Source organism: Pinus tabuliformis, chromosome J (genome assembly GCF_031772625.1).
Source record: "Pinus tabuliformis cultivar Carrire ecotype Pingquan chromosome J, CPIR1, whole genome shotgun sequence".
Classification (NCBI taxonomy): domain Eukaryota; kingdom Viridiplantae; phylum Streptophyta; class Pinopsida; order Pinales; family Pinaceae; genus Pinus; species Pinus tabuliformis.
The window spans coordinates 1,295,883,246-1,295,911,139 of NC_142295.1; positions in this window are offsets into that span (position 1 = coordinate 1,295,883,246).

Consider the following 27,894-nt stretch of genomic DNA (forward strand, 5'->3'; position numbering starts at 1 on the left):
CCATCCAATCGTCCATCCGCGATCAGATGGCCCTCGATCCTCCTTTTCAGCTACCCGCCCGATAGCCTCTCAGATCGAATCTCTACTGTTCATTCACATGATCCGATGGTGCAGATTATTCCATCTGCATATGTCTTCCGATGGTCTCTGTAGTCCGATCTCGGCTGTCTGTTTGAGCTATCCAACGGCCAGCGTTCTTTCTCGGATTTTCGTCCATTTTTAATGCATTTTCAGAGTTTTTGGCTTGTCCCATGCACACGAAGAAGGAAGAGATGACCCAACAATCTACACATTTAATCCCCAGCAACTTCATTCAAAGAACAACACAGTCAAGGACAAGAAAGTACTGCCTCAAGAAGTTGAATTCATTTAGCAGTTATGGACATTTATTCATGAAACATTCTACTTGTTCAAGGAGTACACCAGAGTACCAAAAAGGCCGTTTTTGTTCATTAAAATGCATAGTTTGCAGCAGAGACCCATACCTAATTGTAAATGTGGTTGGTGGTCAGTTATGACCCCTCCACGCATAGGGAAGCAAAGCTATTTTGTAAAAAAACTCTATATATACCCAAAAGACAGAATGTGATGAGTTTGATGAATGTTATTTTGGTGTAAACTTCAACTTCTGGAGACTGCAACTATTGTGTAACTTGCAGCTTATGGTCTTCATTTCCAGCTAATACAAGCTTCTTTTGTTGTTAATTGCTCACTTTCCACTTCTTCTTCTTTGTTCCAGGCTGTGCCTATTATGCATTATTTCATGTTCTGTTGATGTTTAGCATTAGAGGGGCTGTCATCCCACCTCTGTGTTAGAATTTAGCTGTATCATTGAATTTGTATGCAGGTTTCTGTTGTATTAATGCCAGAGAGCTATCATCCTGTCTGTGCATTAAGAAATAGATTAACAGACCTTTTAACTGGTTGCAGTTGGCCATCTCAGGGTCTTGTGCATCTGCTGGTGTTATTAGTCTTCTCCATCTTCACATTTTCCTTAAAACTGTGAGTAATTGGTGGTCTAAAGCCTTGTAGTCTGGGGGTGTTCACCCATGTCTGGGGTTAAGCATGGTAGAAGTGGTTATCTGGCTTGAATATGCATCATTTCTTTCATTCATCCACCATTTATCCAACTTTTTGTTGAGTTTGTAATGTTCCTGAGCATCTTTGATATACAACCTAGGAGAGTTTCTTGGGGTGATAACAGTTACCAAATTACTCGCATAAATTTTCCTTTTAAGAAAAGTACAAATTAATATAAAACATCTTATATTTATTTTATTGTATCAGAATTAATGTTTTTTTAAGTAATAAGTATTTTTTGTTCAAGAGTACACTACTACACGATGGGTGTTTAAAACAATATTTGAGTCAATGTTTGGGTAAATTGTCTTAAATCTAGACAAAAACATTTGTGTATTGTCTTAAATTTTGTCTTTAAGTGGGTGTCTCAAATTGGTCATAAACATTTGTCTTTATAAAGACAATATATAACACAAACGTTATTGTCTCTTAGAGACAATTTCATTTTTGTCTCTCCAGAAACAATAGTTGGGATTAAAGACATATTGTCTTTATAGAGACAATAAGTCTTTAATGCTAGCTATTGTCTCTCTAGAGATAATAAAAAATTATATTTAAAAGCAATACAATATCACTTTTGTCTCTTTAGAGACAATATAAAACAATGAATCTAGAAAAATATCTCACCATTGAAATAAATCAATATAAAAAATATCTAATTTAAAAATAAAATACAATATCATTCATTAATTCATGTTAGGGCATAGTGGGATCGAACCACCACCCTTCTTCTTATAAGGCAGGTGCTCTTCCATTAAGCTAGCATTATTTAAAAAAATATGTGAGGAGTTATATCAATCATTGGAATTGCATATGTAGGCATTGATTTAAAAAAAATTGCTCGACAGATAATGACACAATTTTTATAAAATCTATAATCATGCAACACCTATTTTTAACATAATAAAAAATAACTCAATCAATTAGTTAAATTTCACACCCTTGTAGCATGACTCACACAACAAGCTAATCATACACAATAATCCACAAACAATTTAATCTAGTCCTACAAAGGAAAGTAACTAGAATTAGCACAAGCTTGTTTTCCACAACAGTTAACTTTCAAATTTCTTTTTGCATAAGAATTTGTCAATAAATAAATACAAAAAAAGGTTGCAAAAAGGCTTCAAATGGCTTCATTGACACCATTACCACGTGGTTTCATTGACTGCAGTGAAATGAATGATTGTTTTAACCCATTTGAACCCACTCATGTCTATATGAAAACCTCATTTAGCAAATTGAATGGTTCCTTTAGCCCAACCTATGCTCCTCCCTGCTCTATCTATATGAAAACCTCGATTTTGCTATCTGTCAACTGATTTTAATATAAAAATGAAAATAGTGAAAAGTCTTGTAGATGATCTTAGATACAAATTAATATAATTAAATGCATCAGATGAAATACTAATTTCATCTTAATTAATTAATATTTACAGGAACATTTACAGAGGAAAATCTAAAAGTGTAGCAGCACAGAACTGAAAAACTGGGAGCTTATATATCTTTTCCATCTCAATGTTTGGTAATTCCCAATTAGGTTGTGGATTAAATTCATGCTCTACAACTCTAGTATCAAACAAAACATCTGTATTGTTTTTGTTCAAAAACTTTGTAAGCCATGCCCTTTTTTACTCATGCGCTGCTTTACGAGATTCATTAGAGAAATTAAAACATTTCCTAGCATCCATACTGATGAAGATAAAAGGTACATATATGATCTCTTTCGTAAAGGAATATCTACTGTATATAACCTTTTAGTACATACATTATGGCTTTCGTGGGTTCCCCCAGTTGGAATCTCCACTTTGTATCATATCATGAAGATTTTGTGGGATATGATATTTCACTTTGGGGATGGGAAAGAATCAAAAGCTTGATCAACACTCCGAGGGCTCATCCTATATAAGGAATCATTAGCCTCAACTCAAGACACTTGTATCTTGTGATGACTGAAGACCAAAAAGGACCATTATTTAGGGGACGTTGGAATCCTCCTATCAATACGTATTCAAACTTATTGTGTCTAACATCAAGAACACAAGTTAGACATGAGTTATCTAACCCTGGTCATACAAGAGAATTAATCCCAAATTGTATGAGTTCAATATGTATGTATTTGTAATCATGACTCAGACCCCATTCTACATATTCCTTTCTAATAAGAGGAATTTGATATACACTCTAACCAACAGAAACAGGAACATTTATAGAAGAAAATCTAAATAGTGTAGCAGCGCGGAATTGAAAAACTGGGAGTTTATATATCTTTTCCATCTCAATGTTTGGTAGTTCCCAATTAGGTTGTGGATTAAATTCCTGCTCTACGACCCTAGTATCAAACAAAACATTTGTATTGGTTTTGTTCAAAAAATTTGTAAGCCATGCCCATTTTTTCTCATGTGCTGCTTTATGAGATGCATTAGACAAATTAAAACATTTCCTAGCATCCATACTGATGAAGATAAAAGGATTAAAAACACCTGAAAATTTGTAGATTTGCAATCATGGGTCACGCCCTACGTCCAACGACACCTTTCCTTGGCATCAATGACACTTATCGCGGCAGATGCCTTCAACTTTCACTTACAATAGATACGTTTCTCCTTATCTTAACAATGAAGTGGGCACTTTTAAGGAACAATGCAAAATATTTATTATAAAATCCTTGATCACCATAATGTGGCTTATCTCTGACTCTACATAGCCTCCATGCCAGGTAAAATACCTGAACTATTTCAGCAGTCACTATCTGCACAACACACTGCCATAGATACATTGTCTCTAGTTGCACTTCACCAACACATTCTCACCATTCTGAAGAATGAATGTGCCACCAAGAAATCTCATAAGAATGTCAAAAAGCAATTTCATTTCAGCCCACCATCTGTGACTCCTTTACTGAAACATATCATTTTGGGTGTAATAAGAACCACTCCAAAAAGGGTTCTCAAAAAGACAAAGTGGTAAGTGCTCTTGTAGGCCTCGACCTCCTACTACTAAGAAAAAGAAATATAGGTCAAGATCTCCTATAGATAGAAGATCATGATTTATTTTCAAGAAAAGGTCTAAACCTGCTAAATAGTCTAAATGCTTTAATTGTGGTCATACTGGTCATTGGTCCAACAGATGTCCCAATAAAGGAAAGAAAGGAATCCAGAAAATAATTGTCGAAGTTTTTAAATCCTCTTATGACCCAGCTGATTGGGATTTAGTTTCTTAGACAGATTCCAATTTTGAATGTTTTTCTATACATAGTATTGATTCAGATAATAGGTATGACATTGATGAAAATTTCCAAAAGGTTTCTCTTTTAGAAAATAATAGTGACAGTAGTGAGTGTACATATCTATCCAATTGTTTCATGTTTTCATTTTATGATCTCCAACATCAAATTGAAGAAATGCAAAGACAAAAGGCCTCTCTTCATCCTATCTTGATTATTCCTTGAAGATGCCTCCAAGAAAAGATTGACCATTTGTAGGCTTCTATTCCTCACAAGATAACTGATTGAGAGGACTTTGAGATTTCAGATTGGCATATAACACCAAAAGAATCACAAGAATCCACTAGTAATATTGCAGAAAAATTATTGGATAAGATTAAAAGGGTAGAAGAAGATCTCCAAAGAGACAGAAATGAGATGAAACAACATGCACAAAGTATTCAAGCTAACATGCAATAACTTGATAGTCTGAACTCACAATTTCTTTCTTCTACTTTCCTTTCCTCTCAAACTCCATTACTATCAACTAATCAACATAATAATGAAGACATTCATGACATTAGTGGTATTGATGATAGGATGGTCATCCTGGTAAAAATAAAAGTGTCAGGATACAAAGAATACATTCTTGATGCTCGGATCGATACTGGAGTTATGAGAAACTGTTGCAAATTCAAGTCGATTCCTGCTTACTATTGGAAACCCACTCAAGTCCAGTTTAGAGCAGTTAGAAAACAACTAACAAAAATTCCATATATTGCTCCATACTTTCCAATACTCTTAGGATCATAAGAAGCATATGTCACTTTATATAATTATGATATTGATGTTGATATGTTGCTTGGACATAATTTTATGAAAAAATTCATGCCAATTACCATTGAAAAGAACATGATAATTTTCAACATTCAATGCGAAAAGGTGTAAGTCCCTGCTAATAGTAAATACACACTTAGAGTAAAACCTGATGAGGTAAGAAATTTTGATGAAGCAGTAACAGATCTTTCCAAGATACAGAAAATTGTTAAGCATGCAGAAATCCATGGCCCTATTGTTCTATTTGATATTGTAAATAAGGTGTAAGATGATTGTACAATTGAACACCCTTATGCATTTTGGTTCAAGGAAAATTATTTTGTCTCACTTCCATTTCAGAGAGAAGGCTATGTCAAATCACAAAAGGCATCAGAAAATCACATGTGACCGTCTGAACAGGAGATTTTTAAAGCAAAATTTAATGACTTGATAAAGAGAAAACTGATAGAACCATGCAAGAGTTCTTGGGCATGTCGAGCTTTTTATGTCAACAAGCACTCAGAGCAAAAATGTGGAAATATGAGGTTAATTATCAAATAAAAAGCTCTGAATGAAGATCTTGTGCCCATTAAATATCATTTACCTAATAAAGAAATGTTGTTATCAAAGATCACCAAAGAAAATGTATTCAGTAAGTTTGATCTTAAAAGTGGGTTTTGGAAAATTGGCATTAATCTTGAAGACAGATATAAAACAACATTTGTGGTACCTGGAGGAAAATTTCAATGGACAGTTATGCCATTTGGTTTGAAGAATGCCCCATTAGAATTCCAAAAGAGAATGGAAGATATTTTTCAAGACTATTCTTTTATCATTGTCTACATAGATGATTTGTTAATTTTCAGCAAGGATATTAGTGAACATAAAAAACACTTAGAGATATTTTATCAAGTTGTTTTCAAGCATGGTCTAGTTCTTTCTGCCTCTCCAGATAAGTTCATTATTGCATAAACACGGATTGAGTACTTGGGTTTAATCATATCCCAAGGCAGAATAGAATTACAACCACATGTATTGAATTCTTTATCAATTTTTCTAGACTATTTTCCATATGTTAAGACTGTACAAAGATTTTTAGGATGTTTGAATTACATCAAGAAATTTTATCCAGAGCAAGCCGCAGATACAATGCTTCTGCAACAAAGGCTAAAAAAGGGAAGCAGTTGGAATGACCAGATGACCAAAGCCATAAGAAATATAAAGTAGAAAATCAAACAACTACCACATTTGGCTCTTCCCCATAGTGACCTACCATTCATTCTTGAAACAGATGCCTCAGATTACTGTTGGGAAGAAATATTATTGCAGAAACATGGAAAAAAGGAAGAAGTGTGTGCATATGCCTCAGGCACATTCTCAGACACTGAAAAAAATTATCCTTCTTCCCATAAAGAAATTCTACCAGTAAAGAAAGGTATAAAAAGATTCAGATTGTTCCTTAAAAGTGTCCACTTCATTGTTAAGACAGACCTCGGGCACATGAAAGGAATGCTGCAAAACAAAAGATTGCTTGAACAAGGTAATTCCAGAATTTTAAGATGGGATTTATGGTTAGATGGATATGACTTTGATATCATATATAAAGTCGGTAAAGAGAATTATCTTGCAGATTTAATGACCAGAGAAGGAGCAATTATTCAGACAGAATATACAATTAAAAAATTTGATTTTGGTGAATGTTCATCATCCTCCCAGAACAAATCCCAAGTTACATTATGCCCTTCTTGCCATTATTCTTTTTGTGTAGATTGTCTTTTAGAAAAGGTTCTGTCTTTACCCATGGAAATCCAGAAGATCATTCTTGAGAAATGGTTTTGGCTCTCAGATACAAGGCACAACTATGATATTCCATTAGCACCCATCAACAACAACCATGCTTATTTTGGTGCAGTAAGATATCCATATCACAGACTTGTTTATATTTATGATCCTAATCTGAGATGGATAGATTATTATTCCATTCTTCAGTATGCCAATGCCTATGAAAGAATTTCAATCATTATGTATTGTGAAGACATCATGTCTCCATTCAGTCATTGGGCTAGTTGGATGAATCTCCTACTTGTTTCATTTGTTCCCAGAAAATAAGATCGAGGGAGGCTCTGTCAACAATTTTCCCTTTCTATTTTGTATAATGACATGCAGCATGGAGCAGAAAGATATGATACATTTTAATTTTATCTATTATATAAAGGCACCAACATGAAGGTCAACCAAGATAGTGCTTCTCCTATAAGATATAATTTTACTATTGAAATTGACTATTTTGGTGAAGTTGGAATTCCCCCAGATAAGCTAGATCCATTCATGTGTTTCTCATCTTTTTCAGCCAGCTTTGGAAGGGAACCATCATGGTTACAACAACTTCCTGGGTTAAGTCTTGATAGGTATATTGAAGAATATGAGTCTGATTATGATTCTGACTATGAATCTGACCATAGCCCCAAAGGTTGGTGACCAAATCTTCAAAGAGATTTTATTTTAGGCTTTCGAGGGTTCTCCTTAAAAGAATCTCCTCTGTGTCAATAATCATTGTACTTAGTTTGCTTTATTTTAGGCTTTCGAGGGTTCTCCTTAAAAGAATCTCCTATGTGTCAATAATCATTGTACTTAGTTTTGCTTTCGTGGGTTTCAAGAAATTAGAATATCCACTGTGTATTAGCTTTTAGTATAGATATGATCTCTTCCGTAAAGGAATATCTACTGTATATAACCTTTTAGTACATACATTATGGCTTTCCTAGGTTCCCCCAGTTAGAATCTCCACTTTGTATCATATCATGAAGATTTTGTGGGATACGATATTTCACTTTAAAAGTATCAAAAGCTTGAGTAAAACTCCGAGGGCTTATCCTATATAAGGAAGCATTAGCCTCAGCTCAAGACACTTTTAAAATTCTGAGTATTTCTATAATATGAAAGAAGGTTTCTTTGAGTTTGAGGTTCAAAACATCGGCATTCCATGTTCTGCGATCTTTCATTTCTTTAGCCCTTTGAGTTCTTTTGTGTTATGAAGAATCACATGAGAAAAAATGGGTATGGATTACAAAGTTTTTGAACAAAAGCTATACATATGTTTTGTTTAATACTAGAGTCATAAAGCAGGAATTTAATCCACAACCAAATTGGGAACTACCAAACATTGAGATGGAAAAGATATATAAACTCCCAGTTTTTCAGTTTTGTGCTGCTACACTGTTTACATTTTCCTCTGTAAATGTTCCTGTTTTTGTTGGTTAGAGTGTATATCAAATTCCTCTCATTAGAAAGGAAAATGTAGAATGGGGTCTGAGCCATGATTACAAATACATACATATCGAACTCATATAATTTGGGATTAATCCTCTTGTACAACCAGGGTTAGATAACTCACGTCTAACTTGTGTTCTTGATACAAGACACAATAAGTTTGAAGACACATTGATAGGAGGAACTTCTTTCATATTATAATGCTTTGATACAAATTTTATAGGGAGCAATAACACAAAAGAACTCAAAGGGCTAAAGAACTCAAAGATCACAGAACACAGAATGCAGATGTTTTGAACTTAAAACTCGAATAGAACTTCTTTCATATTATGAAAATACTTGGAGTTTTACAAGTGTCTTGAGATGAGGCAATACTTCCTTATATAGGATAAGCCTTTGGAGTGTTCCTCAAGCTTTTGATACCAATTTTATAATGCACAAGAACACAAAAGAAATCAAAGGGCTAAAGAACTCAAAGATCACAGAACACAGAATGCAGATGTTTTCAACTTCAAAATCAAAGAGAACTTCTTTCATATTATGGAAATACTCAGAATTTTATAATATAATGCAAATTATTCCATTCTATTCGAGGTAGAAAGGAGAAACGTATCTGTTGTAAGAAAAAATTGAAGGTGTCTACTGCGATAAGTCCCATTATTGCTGAGGAAAGGTGTTGTTGGGCATAGGGCATGACCTATGATTACAAATCCACAAATTTTGAGGTGATTTTAATCCTTTTATCTTCATCAGTATGGATGTTAGGCAAAGTTTTAATTTCTCTAATGAATCTCATAAAGCAGCACATGAGAAAAAATGGGCATAGCTTACAAGGTTTTTGAACAAAAGCAATACAGATGTTTTGTTTAATACTAGAGTCGTACAGTAGGAATTTAATCCATAACGTAATTGGGAACTACCAAACATTGAGATGGAAAAGATGTATAAAGTCCCAGTTTTTCAGTTCCACGCTACTACACTATTTAGATTTTCCTCTATAAATGTTCATGTTTCTATTGGTGAGAGTCTATATCAAATTCCTTTCATTAGAAAGGAAGATGTAGAATGGGGTCTGAGTCATGATTACAAATACATACATATTAGACTCATACAATTTGGGATTAATCCTCTTGTACGACTAGGGTTAGATAACTCATTCTTGATACCAGACACAATAAGTTTGAAGACGCATTGATAGAAGGATTCCAAAGTCCCCTAAATGATGGTCATGTTTGGTCTTCAGGCATCCCAAGATACCAAGTGTCGCTTACAGATCCATACATTAATGAATTTCTCCAAGCTTACATACAATTCCATGGATATGATATGCCCCTCATACACAAATAACACAACTCCAATATAATGTTTGTATTAGAATTGTCTCCTCTACTATGCCTCCACTACATCCCAATCCATCACAACGAGCATTAAAAGAAGGTGTCATTGTTGGTCCCAGTAATACTACTCCATTGCAAGTAGGATTTTGTGAACTAAGCCTTCCATCTGAATGGAATAGTGAGTATACTTCGATGTCTCAGAAGTATCTACAACTAACAAGCTCTTCATCTCCAAACCAATTAAAGTTAGTTCCAAACCTTGATTGTAGTACCAATTTACATTTCCAACCGAGTACTTCACAAAAACAATTACCAAGAAGTTAGTCAGATAGAGTCCCTCATTATGTAGAAATAGCACCCAGAATGTTAGTATCTCCTAGTAGCCATAATCATCGTCAGTTACTAGATTGTGTATATTTACATGAAAAATAAAAAGAAAATTCAAAAAATAAATACCAAACCATCACTTCTACATCACTTCAAGGACAACATTCAGATTGTCTTAAATGCATTATGTTCCCTGTCTGAGACCAGAAAATGTTCAGTCTACCTAGAGAAAAGACAGGCGCAAAAGAAGAATTGTCGGAAAGGAGACTAGAACCTGGTAATAGTACTCCTAAATTCAGAGATGGTGCTATCCAGAGTGATCTACAATTTTTGCATTATCGATCAACCACAGAGCCTGAACCAATAGAATACTTAAAAATGCAGAATTATGCTAACTACATGTCCGTATGTGTGGCACAAAACATAGATGATCTGGGAAGAGACATTGCAGAAGTAAAAAAGCATGTCAGAAATATCCACCAGAGCATAGATACAATATATGCTCACCTAAATACTCATGAAAATCAGTTAAGAAAAATTAATGATTAATTAGGGGTAATAAGCAAAGAAGTCACAAGTTTTTAAACTGCTATAAGTAGATCAAGATCTCCCCCTAGATATTTTGAGATAGAAGAAGAAGGCCTTAAATTCACCTTGATAAAATCTTCACAGTCCTCATCCAGTCTCTCTCTCAAAGTTTTTGAAAAGAATGAAAGCCAGTTTGAAGCCTTAGCAAAGTGTATCGAGCTAGCATGAGAAAAATTAAACCTTTTTAAAAATAAAATTTCAAAATTTTACACGAGAGAAATAAATATGGAAAGCCAGTCAGAGGATGAAGGCGAATCCTCTACAACTAGGCAAAAAAGAGCAATTTCTTTAAGCTTTTCTAACAAAGCTGCAAAGATGTCAGAAGGTGGTGTTAGCTCTCAACATAAAAAGAGACCATTCCATTTTTGGACTCAACATCTTGCCTCTGCAGAAGTTAGAGATGATATCAATGTCCAAACAAAATTTGGAAATCAAAACAATACTTTCTTTATAATTTTGATTGTCTAAATAGGGATCAGACATTAATTCTCTTGCAACAGATTAATGCATGGGCTCCTCAGAAGAAAGCAGACACTAAAGCTTCATGGAAAGAGGTAGTCATATTAATCACATGGAACCTAATAGGGAATGCCAGACTATGGTGGGAAACTATTAAGAAGGAAGAGGAAACATAAATTCTTGAAAATGATGATCCTTTGGAATCTATCTTGATGGCTCTCTCGCATGAATTTCTTGGAGTTATTTCCTCTGACAATGAACATTATGCCCAAATGTTTATGAGTCAAAGATTGTGCAATTTAGATTTATGATTAGAATATTATTGCACAATAAAAATATTTATTATAAAATCCCTTATCACCATAATGTGGCTTATCTCCGGCACTACATAGCCTCCATGCCAAGTAAAATGACTGAATTAGTTCAACAGTCACTGTCTGCACAACACATTTCCATAGATACATTATCTCTAGTCACACTTCACAAACACATTCTTACCATTCTAAAGAATGAACGTGCCACCAACAAGACTCATAAGAATGTCAAAAAGAGGTTGCATTTCAACCCCACCATTTGTGACTCCTTTACTGAAACATATAATTTTGGGTGTCATAAGAACCACTCCAGAAAGGGTTCTCAAAAAGACCAAAGTGGTAAGTGTCCGTGTAGGTCTCAACCTTCTACTACTAAGAAAAAGAAATATAGGTCAAGATATCCTCTAGCCAGAAGATCATGATTTGTTTTCAAGTAAAGGTCTAAACCACCTAAAGTAGTCTAAATGCTTTATTTGTGGTCAAACTAGTCATTGGGCCAACAGATATCCCAACAAAGGAAAGAAAGGAATCCAGAAAAAGATTGCCGAAGTTTTTAAATCCTCTTATGACCCAGATGATTGGGATTTAGTTTCTCAGAAAGATTCTGATTTTGAATGTTTTTCTGTACATAGTACTGATTCAGATAATAGTTATGACATTGATGAAAAATTCCAAAAAGGTTTCTCTTTCAGACAATAATAGTGATAGTAGTGAGTGTATATATCTGTCCAATTGTTTCATGTTTTCATTTTATGATCTCCAACATCAAATTGAAGAAATCCAAAGACAAAATGCCTCTCTTCATCCTAGCTTGATTATTCCTCGAAGATGCCTCCAAGAAAAGATTGACCATTTGGAGGCTTCTATTCCTCACAAGATAACTGATGGAGAGGAATTTGAGATTTCAGATTGGCATATAACACCAGAAGCATCATAAGAATCCACTCGTAATATTGCAGAAAAATTATTGGATAAGATTAAAAGGGTAGAATAAGATCTCCAAAGAGACAGAAACCAGATGAAGCAGCTTGCACAAAGGATTCAAGCCAACATGCAAGAACTTGATAGTCTGAACTCACAGTTTGTTTCTTCTATTTTCCTTTCCTCTCAAACTCCATTACTATCAACTAATCAACATAGTAATGAAGACATTCATGACATCAGTAGTATTGATGATAGGATGGTCATCCCTATAAAAATAAAAGTTCCAAGCTACAAAAAATACATTCTTGATGCTCAAATTGATACTGGAGCTATGAGCAGTTGTTGCAAATTCAAGGCCATTCCTGCTTACTTTTGGAAACCCACTCAAGTCCAGTTTAGAGCAAACAGCTAATAAAAGCTCCATATATTGCTCCAGACTTTCCAATACTCTTAAGATCAAAAGAAGCATATGTCACTTTATATAATTATGATACTGGTGTTGATATGTTGCTTGGACAGGATTTTATGAAAAAATTCATGCCAATTACCATTGAAAATAACATGATAATTTTCAGCATTCAAGGTGAAAAGGTGCAAGTCCCTGCTAAGAATAAATACACACTCAGAGTAAAACATGATGAGGTAAGAAATTTCAATGAAGCAATAACAAATCTTTCCAAGATACAGAAAATTGTTAAGAATGAAGAAGTCCATGGCCCTACTGTTCTATCTAATATTGTAAATAAGTTGAAAAATGATTGTACAGCAAAACACCCTGATGCATTCTGGTTCAAGGAAAAATATTTTGTCTCACTTCCATTTGAGAGAGAAGGCTATGTCAAAGCACAAAAGGAATCAACAAATCACATGAGCCCATTTGAACAAGAGCTTTGTAAAGCAGAAATTAATGACTTGATAAAGAGAAAACTAATAGAACCATGCAAGGGTTCTTGGGCATGTCCAGCTTCTTATGTCAACAAGCACTCAGAGCAAAAACGTGGAAAAAGAGGTTAGTTATTAGCTACAAAGATCTGAATGAAATTCTTGTGCCCACTAAATATCCTTTACCTAATAAATAAATGTTGTTATCAAAGATCGCCAAAGCAAATGTATTCAATAAGTTTGATCTTAAAAGTGGGTTTTGGAAAATTGACATTAATACTGAAAACATATATAAAACAACTTTTGTGGTACCTGGAGGACAGTTTCAATGGACAGTTGTTCCATTTGGTTTGAAGAATGCCCCATCATAATTCCAAAAGAGAATGAAAGATCTTTTTCGAGGCTATTCTTTTATCATTGTCTACATAGATGATTTGTTAATTTTCAACAAGGATATTACTGAACATAAAAAACACTTGGAGATATTTTATCAAGTTGTTTTCAAGCATGGTCTAGTTCTTTCTACCTCTCTAGATAAGTTTATTATTGCACAAACCTAGGTTGAGTACTTGGTTTTAATCATATCCCAAGGCATAATAGAATTACAACCACATGTATTGAATTCTTTATCAAATTTTCCAGACTATTTTCCAGATGTTAAGAATGTACAAAGATTTTTAGGATGTTTGAATTACATTAGGCAATTTTATCCAAAGAAGGCCGCAGATACAAAGCTTCTACAACAAAGGCTAAAAAAGGGCAGCAGTTGGAATGAGCAGATGACCAAAGCCGTAAGAAATATAAAGCATAAAATCAAACAGTTACCACCTTTGGCTCTTCCCCACAGTGACCTACCATTCATTCTTGGAACATATGCCTCATATTACTGTTGGGAAACAATCTTATTGTAGAAACATGGAGAAAAGAAAGAAGTGTGTGCATATGCCTCAGGCACATTCTCAAACGCTGAAAAGAAATATCCATCTTCCCATAAATAAATTATAGCAGAAAAGAAAGGTATAAAAAGATTCAGGTTGTTCCTTAAAAGTGTCCACTTCATTGTTAAGACAGATCTCAGGCACATGAAAGGAATGATGTAAAACAAAAGATTGCTTGAACAAGGTAATTCCAAAATTTTAAGACAGGCTTTATGGTTAGATGGATATGACTTTGCTATCATATATAAAGCCGGTAAATAGAATTATCTTGTAGATTTAATGACTAGAGAAGGAGAAATTATTCAAACATAATATACAATTAAAAAATTTGATTTTGGTGAATGTTCATCATCCTTCCAGAACAATTCCCAAGTTACATTATGCCCTTCCTTCCATTATTCTTTTTGTGTAGATTGTCTTTTATAAAAGTTTTTGTCTTTACCCATGGAAATCTAGAAGATCATTCTTGAGAAATGGTTTTGGCTCTCAGATACAAGGCACATCTATGATATTCCATTAGCACCCATCAACAACAACCGTGCTTATTTTGGTGTAGTAAGATATCCATATCACAGGCTTGTTTATATTTATGATCCTAACCTGAGATGGATGGATTATTTTGCCATTCTTCAATATGCCTGTGCCTATGAAAGAATTTCAATCATTATGTATTGTGAAGACATCATGTCTCCATTCATTCATTAGAGTAGTTGGATGAATCTCCTACTTGTTTCATTTGTTCCCAGAAAAGAAGATCAAGGCAAGCTCTGTCAGTAGTTTGCCCTTTCTATTTTGTATAATGACATGCAGGATGGAGCAGAAAGATATGATATATTTGAATTTGATCTATTATTTAAAGGCACCAACATGAAGGTCAACCAAGATAGTGCTTCTCCTACAAGATATAATTTTACTATTGAAATTGACTATTTTGGTGAAGTCAGAATTCCCCCAAATAAGCTAGATCCATTCATGTGTTTCTCAGCTTTTTCAGCTAGCTTCAGAAGGGAACCATCATGGTTACAACAACTTCCTAGATTAATTATTGACATGTATATTGAAGAATATGAGTCTGATTATGATTCTGACTATGACTCTAACCATAGCTCCAAAGGCTAGTGACAAAATCTTCAAAGAGATTTTATTTTAGGCTTTCGAGGGTTCTCCTTAAAAGAATCTCCTCTATGTCAATAATCATTGTACTTAGTTTTCTTTATTTTAGGCTTTCGAGGGTTCTCCTTAAAAGAATCTCCTCTGTGTCAATAATCTTTGTACTTAGTTTTGGTTTCGTGGGTTTCAAAAAATTAGAATATCCACTATGTATCAACTTTTAGTACAGATATGAGCTCTTCCGTAAAGGAATATCTACTGTATATAACCTTTTAGAACATACATTATGGCTGTCGTGGGTTCCCCTTGTTGGAATCTCCACTTTGTATCATATCATGAAGATTTTGTGGGATATGATATTTCACTTTGGGGATGGGAAAAAATAAAAAGCTTGAGCAACACTCCGAGGGGGAATTCCCCTAGATAAGCTAGATCCATTCATGTGTTTCTCATCTTTTTTAGCCAGCTTCGGAAGGGAACCATTATGGTTAAAACAACTTCCTGGATTAAGTCTTGACAGGTATATTGAATAATATGAGTCTAATTATGATTCTAACTATGACTCTGACCATAGCCCCGAAGTCTGGTGACCAAATCTTCAAAGATATTTTATTTTAGGCTTTCGAGGGTTCTACATAAAAGAATCTCCTCTGTGTCAATAATCATTGCACTTAGTTTTTCTTTCGTGGGTTTCAAGAAATTAGAATATCCACTATGTATCAGCTTTAGTACAGATATGATCTCTTCCGTAAAGGAATATCTACTGCATATAACCTTTTACTATATACATTATGGATTTCGTGTGTTCCTCGGTTAAGTCTTGACAGATATATTGAAGAATATGAGTTCGATTATGATTCTGACTATGACTCTAACCATAGCCCCAAAGGTTGGTGACCAAATCTTCAAAGAGATTTTATTTTAGGTTTTCGAGGGTTCTCCTTAAAAGAATCTCCTCTGTGTCAATAATCATTGCATTTAGTTTTGCTTTTGTGGGTTTCAAGAAATTAGAATATCCACTGTGTATCAGCTTTTAGTACAGATATGATCTCTTCCATAAAGGAATATCTACTGTATATAACCTTTTACTACATACATTATGGCTTTTGTGGGTTTCCCCAGTTAGAATCTCCACTTTGTATCATATCATGAATATTTTGTGGGATATGATATTTCACTTTGGGAATGGGAAACAATCAAAAGCTTGAGCAACACTCCGAGGGCTCATCCTATATAAAGAAGCATTAGCCTCAGCTCAAGATACTTATAAAATTATGAGTATTTCCATAATATGAAAGAAGTTTTCTTTGAGTTTTAAGTTCAAAACCTCTACATTATGTGTTCTGTGATCTTTGAGTTCTTTATCCCTTTGAGTTATTTTGTGTTATCACGCATTATAAAATTGGTATCAAAGCCATTCTATCCATTATGTTCAAGGTATAAATGAGAAACATATCTATTGTAAGCGCAATTTGAAGGTGTCTGTCGCGATAAGTTCCATTGTTGTTGAGGAAAGGTGTTGTTGGGCATAGGGCATGACCCATGATTGCAAATATGCAATTTTTCAGGTGCTTTTAATCCTTTTATCTTCATCAATGTGGATGCTAGGAAAAGTTTTAATTTCTCTAATGAATCTCATAAAGCAGCAAATGAGAAAAGATGGGCATGGCTTACAAAGTTTTTGAACAAAAGAAATATAGATGTTTTGTTTGATACTAGAGTGATAGAGCAGGAATTTAATCCACAACCTAATTGGGAACTACCAAACATTGAGATGGAAAAGATATATAAACTCCTAGTTTTTCATTTTCACGCTACTACAATGTTTATATTTTCCTCTGTAAATGTTCATGTTTCTATTGGTGAGAGTGTATATCAAATTCCTCTCATTAGAAAGGAATATGTAGAATGGGGTATGAGTCATGATTACAAATACATACATATCGGACTCATACAATTTGGGATTAATCCTCTTGTATGACCAGGGTTAGATAACTCATGTCTAACTTGTGTTCTTGATACCAGACATAATAAGTTTGAAGATGCATTGATAGGAGGATTCCAAAGTCCCCAATAATGGTCCTGTTTGGTCTTCAGTCATCCCAAGATACCAAGTGTCACTTACAGATCCATACATTAATGAATTTCTCCAAGCTTACATATAGTTCCATGGATATGATACCGCTCCTCATACACAAATAGCACAACTCCAATCTAATGTCTGTATTGGATTTGTCTCCTCTACTATGCCTCCACTACATCCCAATCTATCACAGTGAGCATTAAAATAAGGTGTCATTGTTGGTCCTGGTAATACTACTCCATTGTAAGTAGGATTTTGTGAACTAAGTGTGCCATATGAATGGAATAGTGAGTATACATTGATGTCTTAGAAGTATCCAAAACCAGCAAGATATTCATCTCCAAAGCAATTAAAGTTAGTTCCAAACCCCGCTGGTAGTACTAGTTTACGTTTCCATTCGACTACTTCGCAAAAACAATTACCAAGAAGTCAGTTAGTTAGAGTCCCTCATTCTGTACAAATACCACCCAGACTGTCAGTATCTTCAAGTAGACATAATGTACGATCTTGCTTAAAGCCTCCAGTGAATTGATATCTTGTTTGGAGGTTGACCATTATATAGCTCAGTGAACATTGAAATAATCAATTGAAATTCTCCCTCAACAATGAGATTGGAGAAGCGACATTGAGGAGAATTTTTGAAGCCATAAATAAGATATCAAAGCTCAACAACATTATTGGATGAGATGCCTAGGTTTCTAGAGAATGATTTAAGGATCTATCCAATGTGATCTCAAAAGACTCCCCCATAGCTAGCTAGCCCTGGGATGCCTTTAGATGCACCGTGAAAGTTTATCTTTCGAAATATATAGATAGGAGGTGACTAACAAGAAGGGGAGGAGGATCGAGGAACAAAATTAGGGGCAAAGTAAGGAATGAAGGATAAGGAGAGGCCCTAATTATTAAGAATAAGTTGGTCTTGTGGTTGGAATTACAAATCATCTTCATTCCATTTTAAGACTGTAATGGTTTAAATCACGTTCAACTTTATTCTACCTTAGATAAAAGGCAACTTGCATTTTTTATTTTTGGAAATATGCATGTTTCTCTCTTTCCAGGTTTCCCATTGAGTGAATCCTAAAAAAAGGACCCATATTTTGTTTGGGGTGGTATTTTTAGAGGTTTGTTGTCTCCAAGTGGAGATAATGTTGAATATGTTTTGTTAGGCCCCTATACTACTAGTGTAACCCCTTATTGTTATTAGTACAACCCCCTTATTATATTTTTGTACCCATGTAGTCCCCATATTGTTATTATTTTGCCCCATAGAAGCCCACTATTGTTATTATTGTGCCCTTACATTATTATTGTTATGTCGGCTCTAATTATATTATGACCCCTTAGACTCCTATATATAGAAAGGAGGTCTTGTCATTTGTATCATCTAAGAATTGTTTATTTGTGTAATGTAAAGGAGGTTTCCCCCTTGAAGAGGCTTATTTCTAAGGTTTTCATCTATCTTTTGTATCTTTTTGTGAGCTGGTTTCATAACATTTGGTATCAGAGTTGTGGATTCTAGGGTTTCGCTGCTCCAAATAGGTCATCGTGGGATTTTCGCTATAACTATTTTGCTACAAAGTTTTAGAAGCTAAGAAAACAACCCATTTGAGATGAAATGGATCTAAACCTTGGCTCCGAATTTTAGAAACTGTATCGCTATATTTTTAGAGATATAGTATGAGGAAGTTAGGGTTTTTGCAAACCCCCAAATTACATTCCAAATAGGTGACCTGGGGAAAATTGTCATAACTTTCTCTCTGGGCATCTGATTGAAATTTCGTAAGAAGTTACAGAAAGAGGACGGACTATAGTTTCTTGTGTACATCTTTTAGATCCAAAGGTAAAAATAGTGACACGTGTTGCATTGTACAAGTTCGATCTACTAAACTAGTCTATAATTAGGTCACCGTGGGAGATTTGGCATAACGCTTCCTTGGAGAATCCAATTTGGATCAGACTGGTGGCATTGGAAATAGGATGCAAAGGGCTACCGCAGGTTGCAATTTCAGAACTAGAAGATCCGAAATTACAGAGTTATAGTCGTTTCAAGATCGAGCTCCTAAAATCAAGAAAAAGCAAGATGAGGAAGTTTGATGGCAAGGATCCAGTAAATTAGATACTACAGATGGAGAAATATTTTGATCCACATGGTGTACCACTGTTACAAAAGGTATGTATTGCATCTAATTATTTAGAACCGAATCAATTTTTATGGTATAAAGGGCTTTGTTCTCGTAAACCACTTGTCACGTGATCAATTTTCATGGAGGAAATGATAGCACATTATGAGGATACAAAGAGAAACTCCTTCTTTAGCCAATTGATAAATCTCAAACAAAAGGGTTCAATGAAAGAGCACATTGAAGACTTTCAAAAATTGAATAGAAGGGTAAATTATATTGCAGAGAAGCAAAGGATTGATGTCTTCATAGGGACTTTAAAGGATAACTTTCAACATGAGGTTTGTTTTTGGGAACCTGATTCATTGGAGGAGGCATTCAAGTTGGTAAGAAAAATTGAAAGAAAAATTATGAAAACAAGGAATCCCACCACTCATGACTATAATTATGGAAGTGTTTTTTCTCCTAGCCTTCCACAACCTACAAGGCTTACACCACAACAATTGGAAGAAAAAAGAGAAAAAGGGCTTTGTTACAATTGTGATAGAAAATGCACTAAAGGTCATAAGTGTGCTGAGAAGAAATTATTTTACATAGAGTATGAAGAGGAGGAAGAAAAGGATCAAGAAACATCACAAGAAAAGGATATACACCAGGACCTAACCCCAGAGAAAGAAGAAATGAATCCGACCATATCTTGTAAAGCATTGACAAGAATTACCACTCAAACTCTCAAGATAGGAGGACATATCAAGAAGAAAAAGGTTCAAGAAGTGAAATATCACATCGAGAAAGAAGAAATGAATCCAACCATATCTTGTAATGCATTGGCCGGAATTACTACTCCTCAAACTATCAAGATAGAAGGACATATCAAGAAGAAAAATGTTCAAGAAGTGAAAGATCACATCGAGCGTCAACAAATGAATCTGACCATATCTTGTAAAGCATTGGAAGAAATTACCACTCCTAAAACTCTCAAGATAGAAGGAAATATCAAGAAGAAAAAGGTTCAAGCAGTGAAAGATCACATTGAGCATCAACAACAAGTTCTCCAACTTTTAAAGGATAACGCCACTTTGGTGCAGAATCGAATGAAAAAACAGGTAGATCAACATTGCAATGAAAAATGTTTTGATATAGGTGATTGGGTATTTTTACGGTTACATCTCAAGCAAGCTATTTATGAGAAGGAAATGTTGGCAATACTACATGCACTTAAGAAATGGTGACCTTACCCAATGGGAAGACACTTCAAGGTAAAAATGGATCATGATAGTCTTAAATACATTTTAGAACAAATATTATCATTAGAAGAACATAAAAAATGGGTCACAAATATGTTGGGTTATGACTTTGACATCATCTAGAGAAAAGGGAAGAAATTTTTTATTGCAGATGCACTCTCAAGAAAGGATGAGGATGTGGAAGCATTGTTTTGTGCTATTTCTATTATCCAACCAAATTGGATAAACGAAGCAAGGGATGAATGGAAGAAGGACAAAGAAGTGTGGCCACTCATTCAAAAGTTGCAAAATATCCCAATTCAAACAATATTGCCATAATTTGAAGAGGAAGGAAAAATCATATTGGAACTTGGAGCAGTCATAGAAAAAAGAACCCGATAGCTACAAAATCAATCAATTTCAAAGTATCTCATCAAGTGGAAGAACTTACCTGCTGAAGATTCCACATGGGAGGACAAGAATCTTATATAGAAGCATCAGGAACTACTCAAGCGTTGAGGACAACACCTTTTGAAGGAGAGGGGCATGTTAGGCCCCTATACTACTAGTGTAACCCCTTATTGTTATTAGTACACCCCCTTATTATATTTTTGTACCCATGTAGTCCCCATATTGTTATTATTGTGCCCCATAGAAGCCCACTATTGTTATTATTGTGCCCTTACATTATTATTGTTATGTCGGCTCTGATTATATTATGACCCCTCAAACTCCTATATATAGAAAGGAGGTCTTGTCATTTGTATCATCCAAGAATTGTTCATTTGTGTAATGTAAAGGAGGTTGCCCCCTCGAAGAGGCTTATTTCTAAGGTGTTCATCTATCTTTTGTATCTTTTTGTGAGCTGGTTTCATAACATGTTTTCATTTGAAATTGTACTTGAAGAGGGGTGTTATAAAATAAGATTTAGGATTTGATATGATTTATAGAAGTCCTAGAAGCCTCCATGAAGTCATCCATGCAAGTTTTGAAAAATAGAACTTCTTTAATCATGGTAACTCACAAAAACATAACGTCATCCACAAAATTATTATGGGATATGGGTTGAGGAATCAATTGAAGGAAAACCCATGTAGCATATTTTAGTTAATTATTGTTTTCGTGCTTTGACTTAGTCCTTCCACCATGAATATGAAGATGAAAGGGGATAAAAAATTGCATTGGTGGATACTGTGAGAGGGAGTAAAAGGAGAAGGAGAAGAGACATCAATGAGGATGGAGAATAAATTGAAAATATAAGAACAAGAACCAAAGAAACCCAGATAAGATGGAATCCAATGACTAAGAGGATCAAAAGAATGTATTGTTAGTCAAGTTTCTCAAAAGTTTTGGACATGTCCATTTTTATGAGCATCCTAGGGGATTTCATTAATTTAAGAGAATGAAACACCTTATGGTAAATGGAAATGATATCTAGGACATGATGCCCTTCCACATAGCTTGATTTATTAGGGAATATTGTGAAAGGACTAAGAGGTTTGATTTAGTTGGTAATGAATTTGGGGATGACTTTATAGATTATGTTATAGAGAGTAATAGGTATAAATTTATTGGCTTCAACAACTTCACGCTCTTTGGGAATGAGGGTGATGAAAGTGGCATTAAGGGGTGCAAGTACTACATTGATTTGGCTAGGTTCCTCCATTAACACCTAAACATCATGTTTGATTGTGGTCTAGTAACTAAAAATACCTATATAGGAGGTGACCAAGAAGAAGGGGGCGGGATCAAGGAACAAAAGGAGGAGAAAAGAAGGAAAATGGGAGAGAGAGGCCTCAAGTGTTTCAACTATGCTTAGCTTTATTATATCCTAGATAAAAGGTAATGCATATACTTCATTTTTTAAAATATGTATGTTTCTCTCTTTCCAAGTTTAAATTGAATCCTAGAAAAAGGACCCATACTTTTTTGGGATGGGATTTTGAAAAGTTTGTTGTCTCAAAGTGGATATAGTGTTGAATATGTTGTCATGTGAAATTGTACTTGAAGAGGGGTGTTATAAAAGAAGAGCTAGGATTTGATGTGATTGATAGAAGTCCTAAAAGGCTCCATGAAGGCATCCATGCAATTTTTAAAAACTCTAGCTTCTTTAGTCATGGGCACTCCCATAAGCATAATATCATTCAAAAAGTGATTATAGAATATGGACTGCAACTTCTTGTGAAGGAAACACCTATGTAACCTATTTTATTTAATCATTTTTGTGATGCTTCAATTTAATCTTTCCACTATGAGGATGAGGATGGAAGGGGAGACATTATCACATTGGTGGATATTATGAGAGGGAGTAAAAGGAGTAGAAGGAGAGCCATCAATAAGGATGGATAAGAAGTTGAAGAGATAAGAATAAGAACCAAATAAATCTAAGCATGATGGAATCCAAGAGGATCAAAAGAATGTATTTCCAACTAAGTTTCTCAAAATGTTTGGATGTGTCCAATTTCATGAGCATCCTAAGGGAATTCATTTCTTTGAGAGAATGAACCACCTTATGGGAAAGGATAATGATATCTAGGATATGATGCCCTTCCAAATATCCTGATTACTTAGGGAATATTAAGAAAGGAATAAGAGGTTTAATTCAGTTGGTAATGACTTTGGATATGATTTTATACATTACATTACAAAGAGTATTAGGTCTAAATTTACTAGGTTCAACAAATTCATCCTCTCTAGGAATGAGGGTGATGAAAGTGACATTAAGGGTTATTAGTACTTGGATGATTTTGCCAAGTTCCTCCACTGATGACTAGACATCATGCTTGATCATGTTCCAAAAGAAGTGGAAGAATTCCAAAGTGAATTCATCAAGACCTAGTCATTTTCTAATAAATAGATCCATTACTACAAGTTCTACTCCCTATAGAGTGATCGGCCAAAAAATACTATAATTATGATCTTTAGTGATAAGTTGGGGGATGTGTCAAGTTATTTTGGAGATAACAAAGGAACAACCAACAAATGGCTTCTCCAAAAGGGATTTAAAGAAGCTGGAAAGCTCCTTCTCTTGAATAGAGTGATCTTGTTGTGTTGTGGATCTATGAAAGAATTTGGTGTTATGTTCACCTTCTTTCAACCATTGAATTCTAGTTTTCTATCTCCATAAAGTTTCATCTTATTAGTATATTTCTTCTAACTGTTGTTGAATATGTTTCTCTTTAGCACATATTTCCTCATCTTTCCTCCATGCAAAATGATTTCTTGTTTTATTTAATCCAATTTTATTTTTATATATCTTTGGGTTGAAAAATATTTTTGAAGACTATCTTCTTCAAAATTTTAAGTTGTCGCTTTCATTTTTTGAGTCATCGTTAAAATTTGTATATCAGTGTGGCATGGTTTATTCCTACTTCTTCCACCACATCATAATGTTCTACTAAAAATAGGGATGGCAAATTTAACCAAGAAATTTTAAAGCAAAAGGGTATTTTTTAGGGGATGTCTGACATGTATCAAATTAAGGTTATATGCCACTGATTAAAACCTATAGAGGGTAATATGTTGGCCTCCATATTTTCATTGTAGAAGGGAAACAATATGTCCATGTATAAACATATATGAGCATAGGTCATGTATCACCCCTATTTGGTGGCTTTCGTAATTTTAAAAATATTTCCTTTGGTATACCTATTCCTTCAAGAATTCCCACATACTAATATTGCTACAATAAGGAATATAATCTAACCCAAACTAGTGCACAAGTGATTTTTTCCTTTTCTAAGTTAAATTTTTCCATCCAATACTACAAATGAAGACTAGAATAATGAACAAAGTATCGCTGATTATCAAATATAGTATCTCGATCTACTTGATCATGGAATAATGATAGTAAAGAAATCCTTAAATACTAATTTGAGTTCAATGGATCCTTTCGGCTTCCAATGGGTGTTAATGAAACTAATAAGGTGCTTTGTAGAGGGCTAAAGTCATATAAAATGGCTTATAACAACATTATATTTCATATAATACACACAATTGCTCATTCACTTATTTTTAATTTCATACTTTGGGAATTTTCTCTAATTAAGGGATGCATTTCTCAAGTTTCCATGCATTCATGGTCAATAAAGGAGTCACTACTTTTAATTATTTTCCTTTATTGTCTAGTGAGGTGCTTTTTACTCTGTCAGCAACAACGACTCAATTGAGGCTCCATTGGCTGCTACCAAATCAACCAACTGTGACTTTGGCTAGGACATCAAGGAAAGAAAGGGAGTTGTTTCCCCTTGGGGGAGCTATCATTGAAAGAGAATGCTCCTATGCTCATAATTTTTTCTACATAGTAAATATCAAAACCCTAGTTCCCTTGTAGTGCTCTAATGTTCAACTTTGTCTTATTTACACCTAAGTTTCAAATTTCACTTAGATGTAATGATAATAACTATTTCAATGTAGTAAAATATTCATCAAAAAATTAATATTATTTCATTTTTTAATTTAAATTATTCAAATAATAATAATAATAATTTAAGGTTATGGAGCCAAACACTATATTGATATACGAGATCCTCTTATTTATGAAATAATTTTTTTTCCTAACAATATGAAATATATACTCTTAACTATTAAACTCATACATAACATATAAATAATAATTATTTCAATATAAAACAACACTTATTGAATAATAAGCCTAAACCAACCCTTAACCAAGTTCAATTTGAATCATGAGTCCCATCTCATTTACAAAATTATGAATGATTTAATGAAGATAAGAGTTATAATTAGTATATTGGAAAAATACTTTATAAGTTATTTATAATGATTATTGTATTTATTAGTTATATAAAAAATTAAATATAAATTATTTATAAAATTTAAAATGGTAAGTATTATTGAAATGATTTTAATAGGTTGGCTAAAATGTGTATATAATTTTTTATTCTTATTATAAATTTAATTTTAATTTTAAAAAACGTGCTTTTTAAATAAATAAATAAATAATATTTTATTTTAATATTTAAAAATAAATATTAATTTAACTAATTTTAATATTTTTAAAAATTATTATATTTGGAAATTAATTTTAATACAAATTCATTAAATAAGATTGTAATGAAAACAAAAGCCCTAGTGTTAGATGATGAAATGTAAAGAGTGCAAAATTAAAGCTTTAGAGTATTGCTCATGATTACCCAAAATATAGGGCAATGAAACAATGTTATTTATTGTGATCGTAGAAGATAGTTTTATTGGAACTAATAACATGTCAGTTCTTCAATTATAGATATTGAAGTTTTTCTTTTGAATTGTTATTATTATTTCTTATCTTGTCAATGATTATAGTATTTGTTGTGTGGTAAAAGTGTATTAAATTTGTATAATTTAATATTTTTTTTTGCATTTTTAGCTAAAGTTTCATGAAAATGTTCAATATTTTTATTTTCTTGTGAATTCAAAAATAATTTTGTAATTTTCTGAAAAATATTATTTTTAATTTTTTATTGGCTGAGTGAGTTTTGATGGAACATAATTATCCTTGTGGATTGTGGAGAGCTTTTTATTTTCAATATTTATCAGTTCCTCACAATTCATTTTAAAATTAAAATCAAAATTAAAAGAACTAATTTTCTGAGTGGCTAGCCCGTCGGTGAGTGCTCTGACACTAACATTGTTATGCCTAACCTTGTTATTCCTGACACTACTACTGCTCTTCCCAATGTTGCAGGTTCCTTATGTGGGTGAGCGGGTGGGTAGAGGGGGTAGTGGGCAAAGCTCCACACACTTCTGAAGAGAAAAACTCTGCACACTGGCTTCTCACACATTACAATTCTCCGCACAATCTAGTTTTAGATAGCTTTTGCATCTGCACAATCTAGTTTTAGATAGCTTTTGCATCCCCGCACAATACCATTCTCCAAACTCCTGAGTTTGTGTGAAGACATATTAACAATTAAAAGCTTTCAAAAATATATTAACTTGGAGTAGAGGGGGTAGTGGGCAAAGCTCCGCACACTTCTGAAGAGAAAAAATCTGCACACTGGCTTCTCACACATTACAATTCTCTGCACAATCTAGTTTTAGATAGCTTTTGCATCCCCACACAATACCTTTCTCCAAACTCCTGAGTTTGTGTGAAGACATATTAACAATTAAAAGTCTTCAAAAAGGTATTAACTTGGAACAAAAAGATTTCGCACACTGGCTTATAATTAAAAACTATATATTCAAATTATTAAAAATGTAATTGTAATTCAATCCAGCTTTAAAATATATATTCAAATAATTAAAAATGTAATTGCACATTATATATTCAAATTATTAAAAATGTAATTGCACAATGAGTGAATCGCTGTGCGGGAGTGTAGAGAAAACATATTTCTCTGCACAATCAACTTCTTCGCACTACTACTGCAAACTATATCTTATCCTTTAATATGTCTATGATTGACATGAGAAATCATTAGTTTATGACATTTTTTAATTTCAAAAACATGAATAAAACTATATATTCAAATTATTAAGAACATAATTGTTTTTTAATTTCGAAAACATGAATAAAACTACATATTCAAATTATGAAAAATGCAATTGTAACTCAATCCAACTTTAAACTATATATTCAAATTATTAAAAACTTATTTGCACAACATGAGTAAATGGTTGTGCGGAGAAAACACATTTCTCCCCACAATCAACTTCTTCGCATTACTACTGAAAATGATATCTTATCATTTATTATGTCTATGCTTAACATGAGAAATCGTTTCTTTATGATGCTTTTTAATTTTGAAAACATAAATAAAACTATATATTCAATTTATTAAAAATGTAATTTCTTTTAATTTTGAAAACAAAAATAAAACTATATAGCAAAGCTTCACACACTACTAACTCTACGTGCCTTTTTAATGCCATCAAACACTCTTCAACCATTTGACTTTTTAAATTGGTTATTTTCATTTCAACCATTTTAGCAGTGCCACCACATAATGAAAATGAGAGAAAAAATCTCTGTACACAGTATTAACAATAAAAATATAAATGAAAGCATAAAGAATAGATAATATCTATTAATTAATTAGTTGTTTGGATTTAATTATGAAGCTATAAATGATAGCACCACAATAATAATAGAAAAATGAACTATAACTATTAATAATTGTAATAATTGAACAACAACAAATAGTTTCCTGAAACTATTACATTTTTATAATACTATAACTATTACAAGGAAACCTACTAACATATAAT